This window comes from Odocoileus virginianus, chromosome 6, assembly GCF_023699985.2.
Source record: "Odocoileus virginianus isolate 20LAN1187 ecotype Illinois chromosome 6, Ovbor_1.2, whole genome shotgun sequence".
NCBI classification, from domain to species: Eukaryota; Metazoa; Chordata; class Mammalia; order Artiodactyla; family Cervidae; genus Odocoileus; species Odocoileus virginianus.
Window position 1 is genome coordinate 49,884,504 of NC_069679.1, and position 22,545 is coordinate 49,907,048.

Here is a 22,545-nt window from a genome sequence, read left to right on the forward strand (position 1 = left end):
TTATGGATCCAAAACTCTATTATATCAAACCCTGGTCCTAAGTTCCTGTGACTTTACTACTTTCTCAAGTGGCTTTTTTTTGTTGTTGTTGCTGAAGTTATCACTGAGTCTATTTATTCAGTCCCCTCTGAGGGGAAGGGAGAGAGGAAAATTCACTATCTCTACCATTCCCAGCCAAAGATGTATTCCAGACGGCAAGCAGGCCCAGAGTGGGGGAACTGCTCCATTAGACAAGTGATTTGGTTCAGGGTTTTGAAGGGTTGTGAATTCCTAGACCATCAGTCATACTTACATTCAAATATAAGTATCCAAACACATCTAAGTCCAAATATAGTACAACCATTCTGTGATGTTGGTGTTGGGACATAGGATTTATGTCGGCCCTATGGGCGCATTATGTCTGCTGTCAAGTTCACGGTTTTGAACTGAAGCATAGTAATATCTCTGTTAATAAAGAAATGTATTCCAGAGACAAACAGGTTTTTGTTTTGTTTTTCTGTTTCTTCCCCTTTGCCTCCGTCCTCTTCCTCTTTGCCTTCTTTCTCATCATAATTTCTGCCTACCTTTTCCTTTTTCATTGTCATCTCATCTTTTTCTTATAACTTTGTAAGCTGAGCTACCAATAAAATAGGGATGATAAAGATCAAATAAGGGCTAAAACATTAAGAAAAAGAAATTCTTAATAAAATGTTCATTTTTTACTTGAGGGTCTTGGGGTGTTCAAAAAGAAAACCAGGGATAATGTTTTGTTAGGAGAGGGAAGGAGCAGGATTGAGGGAGGCCAGAGGAGAGAGTTCAGAGGAAGTTCTGTAGTGTAGTGGCGTTCCATCAGCCAGTGGATCTGGGCTAGACAGAGCAGGTGCCGGCGGCTAACAGATCCTGATGACGACTCCTGGCAACACTGGTACCAGGCTCTTCAGGAGACTGAGGGCTTTTGGAGGGGAGTCAGGACATGAAAGAAAGACACTTGGATGTCAGAAAACATTCCTGTAAAAACATTCAAAGGAATGTAGTGGAAAAACAGGTTAATCCATCATTTATTATGAACCTTTATATATGGTGCCATGTTGCTCGGTTCTTCCCCCTTGCCTCATGGATAATGGTTCATTGTCTGCCATTTCTGCTACCCATTCACTGCTAATTTATAATATCATATAATCAGACCCTAATAGGTTGGTACCTTCTCTGAGTAGCTTTTAAAGGCTCTTCTTTGTAGAATTTTTTTTTTCATGACTCAGATTTTCCTCCATTGTCAGGCCATCCACCTTCACAAAAACATTACAGAATATTTATAGTGGGACCAACTTTAGAAATGTATAGATGCTTAAACTGATGCCCAGAGAAGGTTCATTAAAAGTGTTCAGGGTACTAATGTTTTCGTCTTAACTTCATAGGTATGGAAGCTGAGTCACACCGTAGCAAAAAGGGATTTAAGTAGAAGTATGTTGTTGGGCTTCCCAGATGGTGCAAGTGGTAAAGAATCCTCCTGCCAATGCAGGAGATGCAGGAGACTTGGGTTTGATTTCTGGGTTGGGAAGATCCCATGAAGAAGGGAATGACAACCCACTTCAATATTCTCACCTGTAAAATCCCATGGACAGAGGAGCCTGACGGGTTACAGCCCATGGAGTTTCAGAGAGTCGGACACGACTGAGTACACGCAAATGAAAAGTGACATTGTTGGGTAGGAGTTTGTTTCTTGTTTGTCTTCATACCCTAGAGAGGGTGACTGTTATCTGTAAGTCCTCAACTGTACTGCACATAAGCAAACTTCCTGCATCGCGTGGGCATGGACATTTTTCCTGTTCTTGTTTATTTGGCCTCAGGCAGTGTGATCAGTTTCTCTGTGGGCAGCCTTGATGGCAGGCTGGACACTAGGGTTTTAGCTCCCAGTCCCACCCTGCTGTCAGTGAAAGCCTCCAGATTAGGTGGTGTTGAGTGGGGTGGGGCTATTTAAGGGAGGTGGTTGCTAGTAAGGGGGTGGGAGAAAGAGAAATGGGAGGCTCCTCTGGGAGTCTTGTGGGTGTAATCCCCCCATCCCCACACTCACACTGCTAATTAGCAATTAGCCCTCGGATTAACCCTGGCAATTCTAGGTCTATAAGCTCATACTCTTATCTTGTAACTTGTAACTTATCTTGATTCAACTATCTAGACTACCAATTTATACATTTAGATTCCATGAAATAAGTGTGCCTGTGAAGAAGAAAAAACAATCTTAAATTCTTCTGTATCATCTATCCCACCAATTTTGTAGAACACTTGCCTACTCCAAGTGACAACGATTTATTGAGCATCAGCTGTGTTTGAATTGGACCTAATGCTGAATTCTCAGAATGAACACCCTGTCTCAAGCCTGTGGATACTATTATCTTCTTCCAGTGATTCTAGGCAGAACTACATGTGAGCTATATTACTCCCTTTACTGTTGGGGTTAATGTCCAAGGCGACATGAACAAGTACCTTTCAGGGAAGGACTTGAGATGCAACCTTCAAGTCGACACCTAGTTTTTAATCTTTCATGGACTACTGCTGCCTCGCACTCCAGAGTTGAGGCCACTGACCTCAAGTTTGCAAATTTTATATCCCATTACCACCCTGTGAGCTCTGTACTCCCCAGGGCCACATAGTTGATGTTTTAGCTGGAATCTGAGAAAGTGTCTGCACATTTCCTGAAGAGTTGGCTAGGAGTGATTTGGCAGTTCAGTCATAAAAACCCAGAGCTAGCGGCTGGGGTATACGTTATAATTACCTCACACTGTTTCCTATTTGAGCCTGGTTGTGGGTAGCTGGGTAGAGTGGTATTGCTTGTGGGATTATATTTGAAGGACCAAGGAGTCATTTTCAATGAACTCTAATAACCGTTGGCTGTGTTTTCAGGGAGGCTTGGAAGTGTGGATACAGACATGCCTGGGGTCAGAGTCTGGCTCCATCATCTACTAGGCAGGAATCTCAGACAAGTGACTTGACCTGGCTGAGCCTCAGTTTCCTCCCTTGTAAAATGAGGTTGTAATATTCACCTCTCTGAGTTATGTCACCTAAGACATAATGAGAGGATACATTTCAAATTCCTATTACAGTGCCTGATGGATTTATCTATAGTATACAATCATTGCTATCTGGCTATCAAAGTCTCCACTTTCTCATCTTGGAAATAAGTATTTTCAGAAACATAGGAAGCAAACTTGAACTTCAGAATTTATAAAATTATAATCTTAATTTTGTATATAATCTTAATCTTAATTTTGTTTGTGAAGATTTGGTTATATATACCTAAAGGTGAAATGCAGATAGGATTTTTATTTTTCAATTTCCCCTTCCCCAGATTATTTATAATTAATATTGTCCCCCACCCCCTGCCAATTCCTCCCAAAAAGTTTGCATCTTTTTTACTGGCAGATCTGGCAAATGGCTTTGTCTCCTTCCTGATGAACCTTCTCCCCGCCACCCCCCCAAGAACCTTTGTGAAAAGCATTTATATTTCAGGAAATGGAAGCACTAGTCTGAAAACCACTTTCACTGGCAGTATTGCAAAGAGATGCCCTGAGAGTTGGGACTGTTTGTGGTGAGGTTGTTGGGTATTTTGGAAAGGGGCTTTAATTGCCTTGTCAGAGTGAGTAAGAGTTTGGCTGTGATCAGGTAGACAGGATGACCACTGGTAGGTAATTCCAAGTCATACTGCCTTTCATCTCATGATCTCACAGGTAAAGAGAGAAACTCTTTCCCAACTTCCACACATCAAATCTCAGAGAGAACTCTGGCACTCCTCCTGTCATGTGCCCATCACTATGGCCGAAGAAATGGGGCAAGTGGGCTGGCCAGGACTGAGGGGTGTGGAATGGCTTCCTCTTTCCTAAGAGGAGTTACGGTAGCAAAAGAAGGAAGAGATGCTGAATGAGAAACACAACACATCTGCTCTGGACCAAGAAACCTCTCCTTCCCACATTATTCCCGTATCCCAGGACTCATTTCATCAGTGGTTGCTCTTCTCTCTGGATGCCTGTGGACAGGCCTTGCTTGCGTGATCTGGGGCTGGACTGACTCAGATTGTCCACCCTTGAAAAGAGCCATTGCCTTCACTTTCCAGCTGAGCGTTCCCATCCTTGGGCTTCATGCCTTGCAGCAACATAATGCTCAGTCAGTACAAAGGGATTCTCATTTGTCGTTTTTCTTCTGTGCCCTATTTCTTTTGGGAAATTTAAAATATTTGTAGTCTTTTCATTTTCCTTTAATGATTCACATTTTAACGAGAGTTGGCTTTCAAGAGATCTTAAACTATTGAACATCTGGGAAAGTGGGCCAAAACATACTTTATCTTAATTTAGGCAAAGCTTTGGTAGAATTCTTATACTCTTGCATCCTTACACATTAACCTCTAGTTAACTGATTGGCAATAAACTCTAAGAAATTGTGGTTGCTTTATATTCATTCACAGCCTATAAAAATAAGACTTCTTTAAATAAGGAATAGTTTAAACAGATAATAGTTATTTTTCTGCTTGTCATTAAAAATGTTCAAATTACCTAATATCTTATTCCCATGGTATAAATCACACAACCAAAGTTAATAAAAAGGCAAAAATATAGAAACAAACAACTACCAGCTACTTCGTCTGCTCTGCTAATTTCCCAGGAAATAAATAAACCTCAAATAAAAAAAATAATCTTTTATTTTTAAACTTTTGAAAAACTTTCAAGAATCTTAGTCAGGTTTTCCTTCTTTTTTTTGGTCAACAGTTCTGACATTATATTGGTGAACATTTGGCAGAATTCTAGATAAGAGGATCTAATTTAATCTTGGATTGACCCAGGTGCTTATTTGCATTTGGGCCTCTCCTTGAAACATTGTCACCTATCAAGAATCAGGAAACATATCAGCCTTCCTCACTAAATTATTTACTTTTTTCACTTCCTATTTCTCATGACTGTAAGAATTCTTCCATTCGTGAAAAGCCAAAATTCAGCCTTCTTAGGGACCTGATGCAAATCAGTCCCCTTTCCTTCAAACTCTTGTTAACTTATGGATTTATGTTTTTGTCATAAAGAAATATGTGGTGTCCTTATGAAAATGAATAATGTCAGAAAGTAGTTCAGTGCCCAAGAAAACCCACTCCCTGGGCTGTGATTTTCACAAGGGTGATTAAATCATTTGTTCTGAACTTTAGCTTTATTGAGTAGCTGCATATGTGAGATTCACAGAAGCATTTTGGTTAGTTCTTGCCTGTTACTTTAGATGGTAAACATGTTGGAATTGGACTGTTGTTGGCTTTTATTGGTAGTCCACATCCCACTCAAGAATGTTGAGTTAATAACAGGTAAAAATGGTTCTTATATGAAGGGAAAAAAATAAAGCAGAAGTGTGGTGTTGTGATGTATAGAAGAGGAGGGCTACAGGAAGATCTAGGCCAGATGCTGCTGCAAAGTTGTTGTTTTCTAACCTGTAATATGGAAAATTTCAAATATATACAAAACTAGAATACTACAGTGAAGCTCCAATTTCAGTAGTTATCAATGAATGGCCATTCTTATTGTATCTACTTCTCTTCCCTGTCACAGATTATTTTAAAGTAAATCCCTGAAAAATAATTAGTCACCAGTTCAATATGCATCTGTAAATGATAAGGACTCTTTAAGAAACAAACACAATATTACTATCATTTTCAAATTATCATTAATTGAAAATAATATCAAATATCCAGTACTTGATATTATTTTTATGTTTGATAATACTGTATAAATTTGATTAAAGTTAAGTGAGGTTGCTCAGTCGTGTCCGACTCTTTGCGACCCCAGGGACTGTAACCTACCAGGCTCCTCCATCCGTGGGATTCTCCAGGCAAGAGTACTGGAGTGGGTTGCCATTTTCTTCTCTAGGAGATCTTCCCAACCCAGGGATTGAACCTGGGTCTCCTGCATTCCAGGCAGACACTTTACCATCTGAGCCACCAGGGAAGCTCCCTGATTAGATTATAAATTTTATTTTTTATAGTTCATTCAAATCAGGGTCCAAATTAAGTCCATCTTTTAAGAGTAATTGATTGATAAATTTCTTAAATATTTTTAAATATATAGATTGGCCCTCTTGTCATTTTTTCTTCTAATTTATTTTGATAAATCTCTTAAATATTTTTAAATATATAGATTGGCCCTCTTGTCATTTTTTCTTATAATTTATTTTGATAAATCTCTTAAATATTTTTAAATATATAGATTGGCCCTCTTGTCATTTTTTCTTGTAATTTATTGAAAAAATGGATTCATGTTATATATCACTTCTAAAAAGCTGAATTCAGAAGCACAGAGAAGAGTGGTGCTTTCTAGGAGCTGGAGGGTAGGGGAAATGGGGAAATACTGTTCAGAGGGTTCATGCTTCTAGTTATAAGGTGAACAAGTTTTGAGGATCAAAAGTACAACATAATGAGTATCGCTAATAATGTTGTATTACATGCTTGCAAGTTGTTAAGAGAGATCTGAAATGTTCTCACCACACACACACACACACGCATACACGCACACACACATGTATACACAAAATAGTAATTATGTAACCAAGTGGAGCTAATACTTTGGTGGTGATCATTTTGTAGTGTATGAACATATCAAATTGTCATGTACTATACTTTACAATATTATCTGTCAATCCTATCTAATAAAGCTGGGGGAGAACAAGAAATTGGTTCACATTCTGTGGAGCAGTGGCACTTACAATGCCAGACCATTGGCTGCTTGTTTTCAGTCTGTGATGAGATGAAAATCATGCGCCGGTAAATGCAGTGTGTCTTTGAGCGCACTGTTTACCTGAGCTGTTATTTTTTTTTCATAGCAAGGCTTTCTAGATGAAGGAAGCAGTGAGATGATTTACATTCCCGCTTAAGTTCCTTATCTCATTGTAGATTAGTAATATATAGTGTGTGGACTAGCGCTGGTCAGTCCTTGGACCATACTTGGAGTGCAGAGCTTCAGGGTTTCTTCCAGTCTGTTGATGACTGCATCCCAGGGCTGGTGGTGCTCGCTGTGTTCTTCTGTCCTCTGTAGTTATGACTTGCTAGTTAGAGCTAGGAACTAGATTCAACTCGGAATCAACTTTTTGGCAAGAAGACTTTGTAAGTGATGTTTGTACTTCCATTCAAAGGTATTTTCTTGTCTGCTAGCCTCTCTTTTTGTAATGTTAGCTGCCATTGATGATCATTGTCTAGGTCTGCTAATTTATTAGGATAGAAGAATGGCAATATTTGAATTCTGTCCTTTTGTATTTGTTTATTAGCACTGGAAAGTTTTATGTCTAGTTTTGAACTTACACTCAATGCCTCACACCCAGCGATGTCTGCAATGCTGCCAGACATGCTTTTTCTGCACTTGTCTAAACTGACCCATGACTTTGAGGGTTGGAGAAGAATTATTTAATATCTAATGCTGAGGCATAGCAATGATGAGGTCTAACACTGTGGAAAATTTACACAGAAGGAACCAAGCATTTGAGAGGGCAGACAAGGAAAGATATAATTCTGCAGGGGCCCATTGCTTTCCCGTCTGCCCAAGATTTTTTGTGCAAGTAAAGATGGAGACTCTCAATGTGTTATTTTTGTTTATAGTAGGAGTTTCGGGCAAGGGGTTATAAAAAGTTGGTGAGATTTTGAACTATGTGTGGATAGAAGAAGACGTTTGCAGATATTTTAACATTCACAAGTGAATGTTTTTACCTTCATTTCTTTCATTGCTTTTCCAGGAACACTCTTTTTATTTAAGAAACAGGCACTTTTAATTATACTTATTGTAGTAATCATTTTACCATTTATTTAAGTCATATAATTAAGCACCTTGAGCTTATACAGTGTTGTGTGTCAATTAGTAAGGTTAGTCACTTCAGTCATGTCTGACTCTTTGTGACCCCACAGACTGTAGCCCGCCAGGTTCCTCTGTCCGTGGGATTTCCCAGGCAAGAATACTGGAGTGGGTAGCCATGTCCTCCTCCAGAGGATCTTCCCAACCCAGGGATTGAACCCGCATCTCTTATGTCTTGCATTGGCAGGAGGGTTCTTTACCACTAGTGCTGCCTGGGACATATGTCAATTACATCTCAGTAAAACTGGGAAAAACAATCAAAAAGAAATAGGAACTAATACAGTTTTAGTGATTCAAATGAAACATTCTGTAAAGCACTGGTATATCCAGATCCCCTTGGGAAAGGTATGCAGGGAGAAGAACTGGCCCAGTGGCTTCATTCTGAGTGTGTGTGGGGGACTGTGTGTGTACGTGTGCTCGTGCTAACATTCAAGTTTTACTTCCTGTGTTTCATGTCAGTGAAAGATGCACGCCATTCTTTGAGGTCTGATGTGTTTCTACTGCTTGGTGTCAAACTCCCTGGGAAACTGATAGACTTTTTAAGAACAGAAGCTTTGTCGTTGGGAGCTGCTACAGAGGAGATTGGGAAACTGCTTCCCTGGTGGCTCAGAGTGTAAAGAATCTGCCTGCAATGCAGGAGACTCGGGGGTTTGATCCCTGGGTCGGGAAGATCCTCTGGAGAAGGAAATGGCCACTATATTTGCTGGAGAGTTCCCTGGAAGAGGAACTTAGCAGGCTACAGTCCATGGGGTTGCAAAGAGTTGGACACGTCTGAGCAACTGATTCTTACTCTTACTAGGTAAGGAGGTAGAATGGGTGGATGTGCCAGCGTCTGTTCCTTCTCAGAGGTTGTCACTATGTGGAAGCATTGCCTAGTATTTAGTGCCCATTCTTCTTAGTGATGAAACACGAAGACCGTCACCTTCCTCAGAGCCCACAAAGTATTGAGAGCACGGTGCTGGCATCACTCGGGCTGAGTGGGATATTTTTTCGATTGGATTTCAGGGTAGAGCTGTGCTGGTGTTTGGGATGGGAGTTGCTACTTTCTCTATGTGATGGACAGTATGCCGGCAGCCTCTGAATTAGGTCGTAGAGACGTGAATCTGGAGGGTTTTTTTAGAAGATCACTTGGGTCACCCTGGCATTTGTGCAGCTTATTGTCTTCCTAAGATGGGTCAGTTAGTTGCCTGCATGACCTGATAGTTTTGCTTGAAGCTACTTTTCAAAAGACAAGCCGTACCCATATTCAGCATATACATAAAGCACATTCCAGTGGCAGCTAGAAGTAGGTGTTGAATTATCTGCATTTTGAGTCTCTACATTGCTCCTCACTCACCCACTCCCCTAAACACTGAGCATGTTAAGAGCTGAGAGATTTTTTTTTTTTAAACCATGGTGAACAGGGCAGGATATTCACCATGTAGAAACTTTCATAAACAAAAGTACTGGTCTGTAGGAGTGAATGATCCCAAGAAGTGTTCCTTTGGTCATTGCTTTTCTTTTCCGGTGTACTTTCTGAGGTGTGTCTTAAAATTTTTGGTTATGCAGACTTCAGAAAATAAAATCAGAGCACGCAAAAAAAATTATACACAAATGAGATTATATAAAGGAACACATTCTCTCTGGGGTATTTATGGAAACATCTTTCTAATCTCTAATCTAAAAATCTTTAGTACTAGCCTTGGAATGTTTTATTAATAAATTCTTTTGGTTTTTAATTAGTGACTTATGACATGTTTCCATTGGGTAGCCTTTGAACTATTACTTCACTTCTCTGAATTTCAGTTTCCTCATCTGAAAATGAGCACAGCAAATCATATTCTTGATAGAATTTAAGGGAAGAGTCACACAATCATTTTGTAAATTACAAAGCTCTCTAAAAGTTGTTCATTATTATTTTTGTTCCACATTGTGACTTCATATGGACTAGATAAATTCAAGTTTCAGTCAAATTCCCTTAAATTTTAATTAGGCTATTTTTATTCAAAAAATTTCCAGATAACTAATTTTTTAGAAGTAAATGCTTACAACTTGCTTAAATTACACAGTTAGCAAAAACAAATTGTCAAGTTCTTGATTCCTAATTTGTAAATTGTTAATTCTATGAAATAATCTCAACCACAGCATGCCATTAACTGACTTCTTTTAGAAACAAACTCTATCAGTGATATATTCCTCCCCCTTTTTTTTGTTTCCTTAGCAACACTCTTGTCTCTGTTCTGATGATAAGAGTTGGTATAAAAATGATTTTAAAAGATCCATTGCCTGTTGACTCTTATGAAATAGAGTTTGAGATAGAAGCCCTTCAAAGCTTTTGAAGCTGTAAAATATTTTCAAATGATCCGTCTGAAAGAAGGAAAAATTTTACTGTCATACCCTATGAATTCCATTTATGTGGGTCTTTTTTTATTTGATTTTTCATTTTAATTTTTTAAAATTAAAAAGTGGATGGAAAACATTGATTTCTTACTAGAAATTGTGTTTTTCATTCCTTTATTTTATTATTTGGTTTCTTAGAAACCTATTTATCTTTTCATCAAATTAAATTCTCACCACTCTGACAGAATTCTAACTTAGATTTCTTAGTTGGAAGTACATGTGAAATCCTAAGCCTTCATTTACCGTTTAAGATGCAGGTATTGTGCTAGGTGCTAGGGCTGTATAGATAAATCTGCATTTTCTGTCTTTAAAGGGCTCACATTCTATATAAAAGAGAGGGTAATTACTCAGTTCCAGGGAGTCTGAAATGCTCAAAATAACCTGAGTACAAGAGCAAAGCCACCAAATAGCATTCAAAAATGACCTGTTTCCTTGCTTCATTTGGAAGCCACTCTTTCTAGAAATGGCTCACTGAACCTTTGGTCTGTGAACTAGCCCTGGGTCCTGATTTTACATCATAGTTGCTGGTGAGGTGGGATCTTCTGCTTTGTAAAATAATGCAGGTACATTGAGAATTAGAATATCCAATCACTCCTCAGTTTTTAAGTTCCTGATTTATGGACTTAAGGATATCCCATACTGGCCCTAATGGGCTCCTGCTGGGGGTGGGAGGTGGCCCTGGGCCCTGGGCCTGGGGCTGGGCAGCCTTCCAGCCTGGCTGCCCTCTCAGGATTGCGTGGAGTTTAAGGTGGTTGGTGCTCACAGCTCACTGGGCAGCTGGCTGAAGCTGCAGGGACCATGGGTTTGAGTGGCCAAGTTTCCCTCTGGTTGCCTGCCGTGGAATGTGTTTTCCCATAGAAACAACATTTTAAGTCTGTGGTCAGGTTCCCAGACCAGCCTACAATAGCCCATTTAGCTGATAATGTGGCCGAGAGACTGCTATTTGACTAGCCCGGGGACCAAACCACCACCTATTAACATTGTTTCTATTGGAAAAGCCTGTCCAAGTTCTAAATACCAGTTTAGAAATGACATTTTGGAACCCTACCTGTTTGTCAGCTGGGAGCTGCCAGTCCTCAGAGCTGGAGAGTTGAATCACTCTGCCCTCCCGGCTACTGAAGGACGCCATTCTTTCCCCTCAGCCTGATCCCATTGGCTGGCTTTCCTGTCTCTTCCTGGGGCTGCCAGGACATTCAGAAGATATTATCTCCTTGGACAGAGCTCTCTGTTTGAGAACTTCTGGGAAGTGGTGAGAATCATGGTTTCAATCCCTTATTTCTTCTGTGGGTGGTAAAGAGGTGGGAAGGGACCAGTTGGCCCTTGGGAGCGGTGAATTCCGTAGGGCCATCCTGGGCCTGCCTGTTCTGGATCACCTGCTTACTTTACTTGTTTGCATTTCAATCATTTCTAGAATTTTGCCCACCCTTTAGAAAAGTACAGTGTGGCTTTGGCTTGGGTAAATGGAGCAAATATCCCAGTCTAAGAAAATAACCACGCTCGTCTTGAACTCATAGGTAAATCCAAGGGAATGCTGGGTTCTGGGAAACAGTTCTTCAGAAGCAGCATGAGTTTATGTGATACCATTGGTTAAATCCTTGTAGAGGCCGGAGAGATGCAATTTTGAGGCACATTATTGTTGTTTGTTTTTTATTTTTTTTCCTGTTTTGAAGAAACCCCTCCTCATCCTTATAGGATTGAAGAGTAATTTCAACTTCATAAACGAATACACCTCTCCCCATGTTTAGATGAGAGTTCCTTTTATACTCACAACCAGTGGTGTGATGCCAGTGGGCAAGATACAGATCCCTTGCCTTGGAGAGAAGTAGGTTTAGTGCAAGTTTACCATGACAGAAAGCTAGTCAAACCATTAGCTTTAGAAGTTTGGGGGGGGGGGTCACATGGGTGATTTAGTGAACTGTGCAGACTTGTGTGTTCCCAGGATTGTGTAATCCACAGTTCTAGACATAGAAAGTGCCCTGTGTGGTCAGTAGGATCAGGACTTGCCACACACATCCATGTGCTTCTGGTTTTCATGGGTCAGTGTCTCGTTTCCTATTCCGGTGCACCCTTTGGCTTTAAATTCTCCCTCTTTTAAAACTTTTTTTTCCCAAAGTAAAGCACAGACTTGCACATGTTCCAGTTCGGTTCTCAGTTTAGTCGCTCACTCATGTCCAACTCTTTGCAACCCCAGGGACTGCCGCATGCCAGGGTTCCCTGTCCATCACCAACTCTTGGAGCTCACTCAAACTCATGTCCATTGAGTTGGTGATGCCATCCAAACATCTCATCCTGTGTCATCCCCTTCTCCTCTGCCTTCAGTCTTTCTTAGCATCAGGGTGTTTTCCAATGAGCCAGCTCTCCACATCAGGTGGCCGAAGTATTGGAGTTTCAGCTTCAGCATCAGTCCTTCCAGTGAACACTCAGGACTGATTTCCTTTAGGATTGACTGGTTTGATCTCCTTGAAGTCCAAGGGACTTTCAAGAGTCTTCTCCAACACCACATTTCAAAAGCATCAATTCTTCAGCACTCAGCTTTCTTTATAGTCCAACTCTTACATCTAGGCATGACTACTGGGAAAACCATAGCTTTGACTAGATGGACCTTTGTTGGCAAAGTAATGTCTCTGCTTTTTAATATGCTGTCTAGGTTTGTCATAGCTTTTCTTCCAAGGAGCAAGCAACTTTTAATTTCATGGCTGTCGTCACCATCTGCAGTGATTTAGGAGCCCCCAAAAATTAAGTCTCTCACTGTTTCCATTGTTTCCTCATCTATTTGCCCTGAAGTGATAGGATCAGATGCCACGATCTTAGTTTTCTGAATGCCAAGTTTTAAGCCAGGGTTTTCACTCTCCTTTTACTTTCATCAAGAGGCTGTTTAGTTCCTCTTTACTGTCTGCCACTTAGGTGGTGCCATGTGTGTATCTGAGGTTATTGATATTTCTCCTGGAAATCTTGATTCCAGCTTGTGCTTCATCCAGACTGGCATTTCACATGATGTACTCTGCATATAAGTTAATTAAGCAGGGTGACAACATACAGCCTTGACATACTCCTTTCCCGATTTGGAACCAGTCTGTTTTTCCATGTGCAGTTCTATCTGTTGCTTCTTGACCTGCACACAGATTTTCCAGGAGGCAGGTAAGGTGGTCTGGTATTCCCATCTCTAAGAATTTTCCACAGTTTGTTGTGATCCACATAGTCAAAAGCTTTGGTGTAGCCTATAAAGCAGAAGTAGAAGTGCAGCACTTTCACAGCATCATCTTTTAGGATTTGAAATAGTTCAGCTGGAATTCCATTACCTCTACTCGCTTTGTTCATGGTGATGCTTCCTAAGGCCCACTTGACTTCTCATTCCAGGAGCTGGTTCTAGGTGAGTGATCACACCATCATGGTTATCTGCGTCATTAAGATCTTTTTTGTATAGTTTTTCTGTGTATTCTTGCCACCTCTTCTTAATATCTTCTGTTTCTGTTAGGTCCATGCCATTTCTGTCCTTATTGTGTCCATCTTTGCATGAAATATTCCTTTGGTATCTCTAATTTTCTTGAAGAGATCTCTTGTCTTTCCCATTCTGTTATTTTCCTCTGTTTCTTTGCATTGATCACTGAGGAAGGCTTTCTTATCTCTCCTTACTATTCTTTGGAACTCTGCATTCAGATGCTTATATCTTTACTTTTCTCCTTTGCCTTTAGTTTTTCTTCTTTTCTCAGCTGTTTGTAAGGCCCCCTCAGACAGCCATTTTGCCTTTTTGCATTTTTTTTTCCCTTCGGGAGGTGTTGATCACTGCCTCCTGTACAGTGTCTGGAACCTCCGTCCATAGTTCTTCAGGCACTCTATGAGATCTAGTACCTTGAATCTATTTGTCACTTCCACTGTATAATTGTAAGGGATTTGATTTAGGTCATACCTGAATGGTCTAGTGGTTTTCCCATTTCAGTCACCTATAAAAGATTGCAACAGGATTTAAATTGGCTGCCACTCCAAAATGATCTCCCGGATTTGGGGAACTGCCTTAGCAACTCGGTTTCCTTAGCTGAGAAAGGCTGAAGGGGTGTGTGTGTGTGTCTGTGTGTGTGCCCTTGATATGGCAACCTAAATTCTTTGGCTTTCAGGTTCTTGGGCTATTGCTTTGGATCAACACAAAATTTCTACAAAACACAACTTAGGGCGTACATAAAATGAAACTGTGGAAGCCTCATCCTCTCTGTGCTGCTGGTGCAAACAGAAGAGGGAGGGAAAAGCCTCCATTCTAGCAGTGCATCCAGAGGAACCTCTCCACGCTACCTGCTGAGTTCTGTGATGCTCGTCTTTAGGAATTGACCACAAATGCTGGCCCCATCAAGTGACTTTGATCAGACACAACTATCTGCCAGGAGAGAGTACACTTCAAACTTTTGCTGAGTTGAGTCACCTTTGGGATTTATGGTTTTCTTTTGCTAAAGAAATAAGTAAAATCAGATATTTATATATGAGTGTTTTCTCTACATTGATTTTATATTTTCTTGAAGGAAATGTATTGATGCCTGAGTTATAAACATTGATAACTTCACTGATTAGAATAAACTAATGATCAGAATATCAGCAAAATGGCCAAGCCATGAAACCATTATGCATTACTATTTAACTGTCTGCAAGTGTTAGTCACTCAGTTTTGTTCGACTCTTTGCAACGGCACAGACTGTAGCCTGCCAGGCTCCTCTGTCCATGGACTTCTCCAGGCAAGAATACTGGACTGGGTTGTCATGCCCTTCTTCAGGGGATCTTCCCAACCTAGGGATCAAACTCAGGTCTCCCACATTGCAGGCAGATTCTTTATTATCTGAACCACTAGGGAAGCCCATTTAACTGTCTGTAACCATTTAAATAGGCATGGAATCTTCTCTTAAATAGATTAATTTATAAGAAATAGTTCTCACTATGAGACAGTTTTCTGTCTTGGCCTCATTTACAGCTGGCCTGTTTATGACACTGAAGAGATGGTATTAATCTTTGTTAATTATAATTTGTTCTTACTGAGGCATTTAGTCAGTGTTATCTTGTGTGCTTCTGAACAGACTCCAAAATGTTCCTGGCATAACAAGCATTGTTTCTCTGTTTGAAGAACTGTTAGACTGGGATTAGAGGGCCTAGGGGTGGGTTTCACAGATAAGAATCTGTACATAAAATTATTTTAAGTATATAGTTGCAATATAACATATGTAGGTTTTTGAGAAGTGTGTCTGGAATTGTGTTGGTAGGTTGAAACATGATGGGATTAATCAAGGAAAAGAGATTAGTGTTATAGGGGAGATGGAATTATACACTAAACAGGAAAGGTAGGAGAGCTAGTATAAATGTGAAAGAAGAGTTTAGAGTGTGTGTGTGTGTGTGTGTGTGTGTGTGTGTGTGTGTGTGTTGGGGGAGGGGCTTGTACACGAGTGACAGCTGGGTCACTGAAGAGGAGGAGGAGAGCAGGAGTGTAGAAGTTGATGGCGCTGAAAGGTATCTGAAGCTGATAGTCAGATGGTTAACATTTTATGGTGATTAAAGGTCTATCTCTGAATCACAGGAGAATAGAATTAGGCATGGTGAATATGAAAAGATGCTTAGCAACTAATGAGAACCTACTGTATAGCTCAGGAAACTCTAGACAATGCTTTGTGGTGACCTAAAAGGGAAGGAAGTCCAACTGCAGTACTATATGGTAAGGCACCTATACTCCAATAAAAATTAATTTAAAAAAGAAGCAGCTTAGCCACATTGTCCTAATGGAGCAGAGAGGAACTAGGAAGCCAGGAAAAAGGAATGTGATATTAGTCCAACAGTGAAACACTAGGATTTGGACAAGGGATTTACTAATGGGGTTAGAGGATTTGAGAGTAATTTCAACAGTAGGATGAAATAAAACTAGTGACCCCTCTTAGCAACTGGGAAACATCAAGGCATAACTCAGATAGTCCCCTTCCAAGCTTACCTTGGGTGATGAGGCTAAATGCTCTTGTTCTGAGCTTCCTTAGCTCCTCAGACAGACCTAGATGTCTGTGTTTTACCTGTCATATTGGCATGCTTTGCTTACTTGTCTGTCTTCTTTCAAGAGCAAAGACTCTTAGTCACCTTTGAGGGAATGTAACAGTTTATTTATAATTGCATGGTAACAATATTATTGTTATTTTACTTTTAAATAAACTTTAAAAGTTCTAATAAATTTTAGAACAGTTTTAGATTTACAAGAAAAAAAAACAGGAGGATAATACCAAGAGCCCCTATGAATCCTGGACACAAATTTCTCTGCTGTTAGCTTCCTATACTAGTTTGATACATTTATGACAATTAACCGAACCAATATTGATACATTTTTGTTAACTAAAGTCCATTTTTTATTCAGATTAATTTATTTTTTAACTGTCCTTTTTAATGTTCAAAATCCCATCCAGGACGCCACATTACATTTAGTTTTCATGTCCTCTTAGGCTGTGACAGTTTCTCAGACTCCTTGTTTGTGATGACCGTGACAGTTTTGAGGACTATTGGTCAGGAATTTTGTAGATTATCCCTCAGTTAGGATTTCTTGGGAAAAGAAGTCACAGTGCCCAGCCCATGCTTAAGGAGTAGCGAGTTATGCTTCACCTTTTTGAAGGCAGAGTATCTACATAAATTATTTGGAATTTATTAGCACAAGAGACTTTGCTCTTTTCTTGCCTTTATTTATTCAATCATTTATTTATCAGTCTTGACTCATAGATATTTCTTTTATACTTTGGATTATAATCCAATACTACTTTTGTTATTCTGCTACTTAAATATTTCTAGCTTTGGCCACTGGGAGCTTTTCATTTGCCTCTTGTATGTATCCCTGACATATGCTCATCATTGTGAATTCTGTTTCTTCGTTTGGCAGTTACCTTCTACTTTCTATTGCCACGTGATACTCCAGACTCACCTTGCGCACTTCTTGCCAAGTCCTCGAGTCAGCCATGTTTCCCAGGAGCCCTGGTTCCTTTTATTGGAGAGTGGTATTAGAAACCATGATCTTGGTGTTAAGTATGCTTCTCTTAGTCACTTTTATTTCTTATCTAACAAAGGGCCTAACACATAATAGATTGTCACTGAATATGGTTGAATGGTTTGTGCTCGTCTACAGTCGCCTTGTAGACAAGGCGATTATTCATATGCCTTTTTGTGTGCTTGGTAGTGAATTTACTGGGTATACCAGAAGATGAGTTATGTGATCTTGGATATCTTGTTGCTGTTGTTGTTGCTAAGTCTTTGTGACCCCGTGGACTGCAGCGCACCAGGCTTCCCTCCCTGTCCTTCATTTTCTCCTGTCTCTTGGTATCTGCTCATATTCATGTCCATTGAGTCAGTGATGCCATCCAACCATCTCATCCTCTGTCAGTTGGAGGTAGTAACAGACCATTTCATTCTAGAGGCCCTGACAGTAGAAATTTAGAGAGAGAGAGAGTGAGAGAAGGGACAGGAAGGAAGGAGGAAAAAGAAGCGAAGGGAGGGAAGCCTTGAGAAACAGACAGACACTGGCTTTGGAGGAGAGGATAATGGAGTTACTAATCTAACAGAGATGGGAGAAAGCAAGAAGAGGATAAAGCTCCTGCAAACCAGAATATGAATGGTTCATCTTCCTGTTCCTTTTGAAATCATTTTCATTCAGAAAAATTGTATGTGGTAGGTTAGAGAGGCTAGCTGGCTGGCTTAAGTCTTCCAACGAGAAAACCAGGATTGTCTGTGTCCCAGCCAGTGTTGATCCAGACAATCCAGAAATACATCCCTGGGTCTGGAGAGCCTGGCTAATGCTTGCGGAGGCCATGGAAGACATTTTCATTGCTAGGGTTTGAAGTTTCATTACTCGATTTGTTGTGACTGGCAGGCGGGTTGGAATGGTCACATGTAGTATTCAGATCACTGCTGTGACCTCTGCCTTCGGCTAAGAAGAGAGCCAGAATAAAATAAATAAAATAAGGGTGGAGCAGTTGCAAAGTTTACTGAAACAGTGGAGTCATTTATGAGATAGCACAGATGGTTTTTCTTTTTACCTTGACAAAATTTGTCAAAGTACTCATAAAATAATGATGTGTGGTTCCACAGTATATATAACTCATTTGCATATTATAGTTTTCTCATTTCATTTTTGATAAAGTTGTAATTATTTTTAAACTCTGAAACTGGACTGTTAGGATGTCTACCTTGAGTCGTGTTACATGGGCACCTTTTGTCATGTGGTGGCATATGCTTTTTGATGCCTCCCCATACTAATGCCCAAGAGGACTAAATTGTAACTTTTGTCCCTGAAGGTCAAAGAAGCCAGCAGGGTCCATATCATTAACCTTTACTTATTATTCTGTTTGTCCAAAGTTTTATCACTTCACAACTTAGAAACTCGTGCATATAAAATAAGAGTCCCTTGAATTTGTCTTTATTACCCCGGTCTTGTCTGAAAAAGACTTTGCATTTGGGATAGGAAACAGAAAGGCTATCTTGGCTATAAGAGGCCAGAAGAAGTGGGTTCTGGCTTAGGAATGTGGACACACTGCAGACATCTCACACAGAGGCCAATTCTTGCAATGATGTGGTCAGACGTGGTAGAGCCCAGCTGTTTGCTCCATTGAGAGGGGCTTTAGCTAGCCCACACAATCTCTGAGAGCTGTGTCTGAACTGGATCCAAATATCCAGCCTGTCGAGGCTCACCCCTCCCCTAGAGTGACTGGAGTTGGGTTGTTGCAGGGCTAACATTCAGAGCAACTGGGAAGAAAAGTTACAAAGAGTAATTGAAAAAATGTAATGTATAGCAGTAAAGTGTAATAGAAGCATATCCTTCCCACCATAAACTATTAAGAATCAGGTAAAACAGTTTATGTTTGTCTTTGGTCAGTTGATGGACATTTTGTGATATTTTTAATCTATGCCACCGTCAATGCTGCTGAGTGCGTATCATCCTGTCACCTAAATACATCTTTATCTTAAGACAGTGTGCTCTAAAGTAAGATTTCCTGGGTTCAAATCCCCATTCTCTACTTCTAAGCTATGGGACTTTAGCTAGCTAGCTTCTTTATCCTTCCTAAGACATAGTTTCCTTACTATTAAAATAGTAATAATAGAATTTAGCTCAGAGAGTTTCTATGAAGATGAAATAATATATCTTTAGCATTTGGTAGATCTTTTCTCTTTGAATTTTACCTTTAATTTGCTGAATGCTACTGCCACTTGCATGGAGCTCTAACTCTGACTCTTTTTTTAATGATGGGTTGGTGGGTGTATCTGATGAAGTACAAAGGAAGAGGTATGAATGCTACACTTCTATTTACACAAAAAAGTAACTTCATTAACGATTTATCTTCTTTGTTAATGATTTTTTGTGCTGAAACCTGAAAGTAAAATCTTTTAGAATGGAAATAATCCAACATGTCCACTTTAGACTTCAAATATCTTAGTGCTTTCCAACTTAAATAAGACATTCATTTCTAGAATTAAACCTGTTTTTGTTTTTTTCTGTGTGTAAGTAGAATAAGTGCCATCCAGTTAGTTTGCAGTTCTCAAGACCAAAGTCAGCAGAGGAGAAAACTTATATCTTTCTAATACTTTGTATTAAGCCACAAGACATAGTAGTATTTCGTGTTGTTGAAGAACAAATGGTAACAAGACAAAGCAATTGTCATTTGATGATATTGGTTGAAGTTAAATAATACATTACCTATTAAAAAGGACAAAGTTATTAAATTCCAAAAAGTCAGAGCATGAAAACAAATCATAATTCAACACAATATAGAATTTTAAGAAATGCAATGAAATGAAAATGTGATAACTAATGAAAGGGAGCTATGAATGCTTCATTCTAATGAAGCAGGAAGTACCCTGTTTATGAGATAAGAAGTTTATACTTTTAAAGTAAAATTGTTGTTTTAAATGAAAGATGATGATCAAAGTATAACAGGACATATTTTTAAAATGAATAGTTATAGATGGGTATTAATTGAGAAAGCAAAAGAACTTTCTACTTCCCCAGATCTTCATTTCCTGAGGCAACTAGTCTTAACCATTTCTGTTTTTAGTTCTTCTCATATTTATCCTCTTGACACCATGTACTGTGTTTGTACTTCTGTATCTATATTTAAACAGTACATATTGGCTTCTTGTCGTGAAAGATGGGGACATAGCTCACTTGGATCTATACTTTTACTCTCTCTTCTTTTTCCCATTTTTTAAATATTTATTGAATGACTTTTAGTTATTGGTATTTTAAAAAATTAGGTTCTTAAACCTCTATTTCCTGAATCAATCGCTTTATTTCTCTCCACACTTTGCTTTCCAACTTGTTTCTTGATTTATGACACATGACGGTTTAAAACATTTACTTTTGTTTTGTAACCATTGTAAATTGTAATGTCTTCCATGTTTTGTCTGTAGGTTGATTCTAAACATTGAAAGAACAATAAAGAATGTCTATTACTGTGATTTTTCAAATACCTTGGGAAATCTTTTGAATATCTTGCTTTGTAGGACAGATTTTGTATTCTTTTTTAACCTACCTTTTTTTTTATAACCCTGTTGTATGTGTTTACTCCATAAATACACTCATTCTTGTCAGACGATATGTCCTGGTTTTTGTTTGAAAAACATAGTTACTCTGAGTACAGGACACCCTCCAAAAGGCTCAGGGATTCTCTGAAACTCTTCCAGGGTTTGGTTTGGAGTTGCATTGAATCCAGTGGAGTTGTTGGTGGGGAAGGTTTGAGGTGGTTGACTTTGGCCTGGATTGTCATTTTAGATCAAAAGAACTTTTATGAAGTTTGTTCTCCTGCCCCAGCTGTCTATCCTATCTCTTCCTCTCACTCCCTTTTCCAAGATTATGAGTTGCCCTCGGAAGTTCTGGGCACTCTGAACTGAAGTTTAGGGCACTATGTTGTCGCAGGAGGGACAGAGAGCGGAGAGCATCTGGCATGGAATTCTCGGTAAAGTTTCTCTCCCTTCCTTAATCTCTTATGGTTCCTTTGGCCGAATAGCTAATTTAGATCAGAAAATAATTCCACCACCATGCTGCTGCGGCTGTGTGTTTTCATTGTCCTTTTCATTTATAAGCTTTTCATGTTCATTATTTCATCTGATACACACACACATGATGTGGACACATTCCATTATCCCAATTGTAGAGAAATAAACTAAAGCTCAGAGAGTTCCTAACACCAGGCACATATTAAGCCTCTATCCAGTAATTTTCTGTGTAGCGTTGGAATAGCCCTGGCTATTCTACCCTGGTTAATCCTACCCTGGCTAGGTATGGATTTGGGGCCGTCTCCTTTTCTCCTCCATCCTTTTTCTTCTTTTTCTGATGTCAGCATCAGTTGGTTTGAAGTATACATTTTTCCCTGTAGGACGTTCCAGGTTCTCTGGGGCTGTAAACGGAGTTCAAGACAGGCCAAAGACTTGGGCTCATTTTCCAATCCTGCATTTGGTTAAAGTGGTGAGTTTAGGAAGAATGCAGGAGTGTTCTATGCAAATATAGTGAGAATATGTGAGTACACCCCAACAGAAAATGCATTTTAGGTCTGCAATTATTTTTAAAGGCTTATACTTATGGGACTATAGTATTTGTATCAGCAAGGCTTGGGATAGCTGCTATTTTGTGAAATCGATTCTAAAACCTTTGATCTGCCTTATCAGCCCCTCAACTTGAAGAACTGGTGTCAATGTTTAGGCCCTCAGCTGTGACAGAGTGAAATGAATGGTTTCTTTTGGGTGTTTGTGTTATATCCTCTGCCTTAGTTTCCAGTGTAAAATTTGCGAGATCTTTACCCAGTTTTTCCCTTAAAGTGTTAAATATGGATCATCTGGATCCTGAATGTGTAGCTTTGTTCCAAAACATGTGATGAACTGTCTGTAAACAAGAAATCCAGAGTGACATGGACTTTATTTTCCTGTAACTGTTGGTATCAACTATGTTTGTAAACTTTGGCTAAAGAAATATTTACATGTTTTGGCTTTTATTTTTTTTTCTGACTAATGTCAGAGTTTGCATTCCTGTAATTCTGGTGAAAGGAAGAATGTGGTCACATTTTAGAGGGTAGATTGGCCATAGGAAAAAATACACACTATTTCAATGAGTGAAAATATAAGACCTCACATTCAGTAGACTTTATGATGACTTTTCTTAACTAGATTGGTAAATGTATTGTTCAAACTAGACTTGTATAACACCATAAATTTTTATATCTGTGCATTGTCATAGAAGGAACTGCATTTTGTTTCTATGGTTTTTATTTTCCTGATGCTCTGTGTACATAGGTGATATTAAGCATACCCTTATTGGTATAATTATGTTAAAGTGTGCCCAACTACT

General features: G+C 39.4%; 1 protein-coding gene and 1 non-coding gene across 4 annotated transcripts in view; one reads left to right on the plus strand and one right to left on the minus strand.

Moving 5' to 3' along the window:
* Positions 1-22,545, plus strand: part of FBN1 (fibrillin 1) — a 257,163-nt gene that overhangs the window by 9,985 nt on the left and 224,633 nt on the right. The gene's annotated exons all lie outside the window — the stretch shown is intronic.
* TRNAS-GGA (transfer RNA serine (anticodon GGA)) lies at positions 5,880-5,951 on the minus strand. Its single transcript has one exon. It is a non-coding gene; the product is annotated as a tRNA-Ser (tRNA).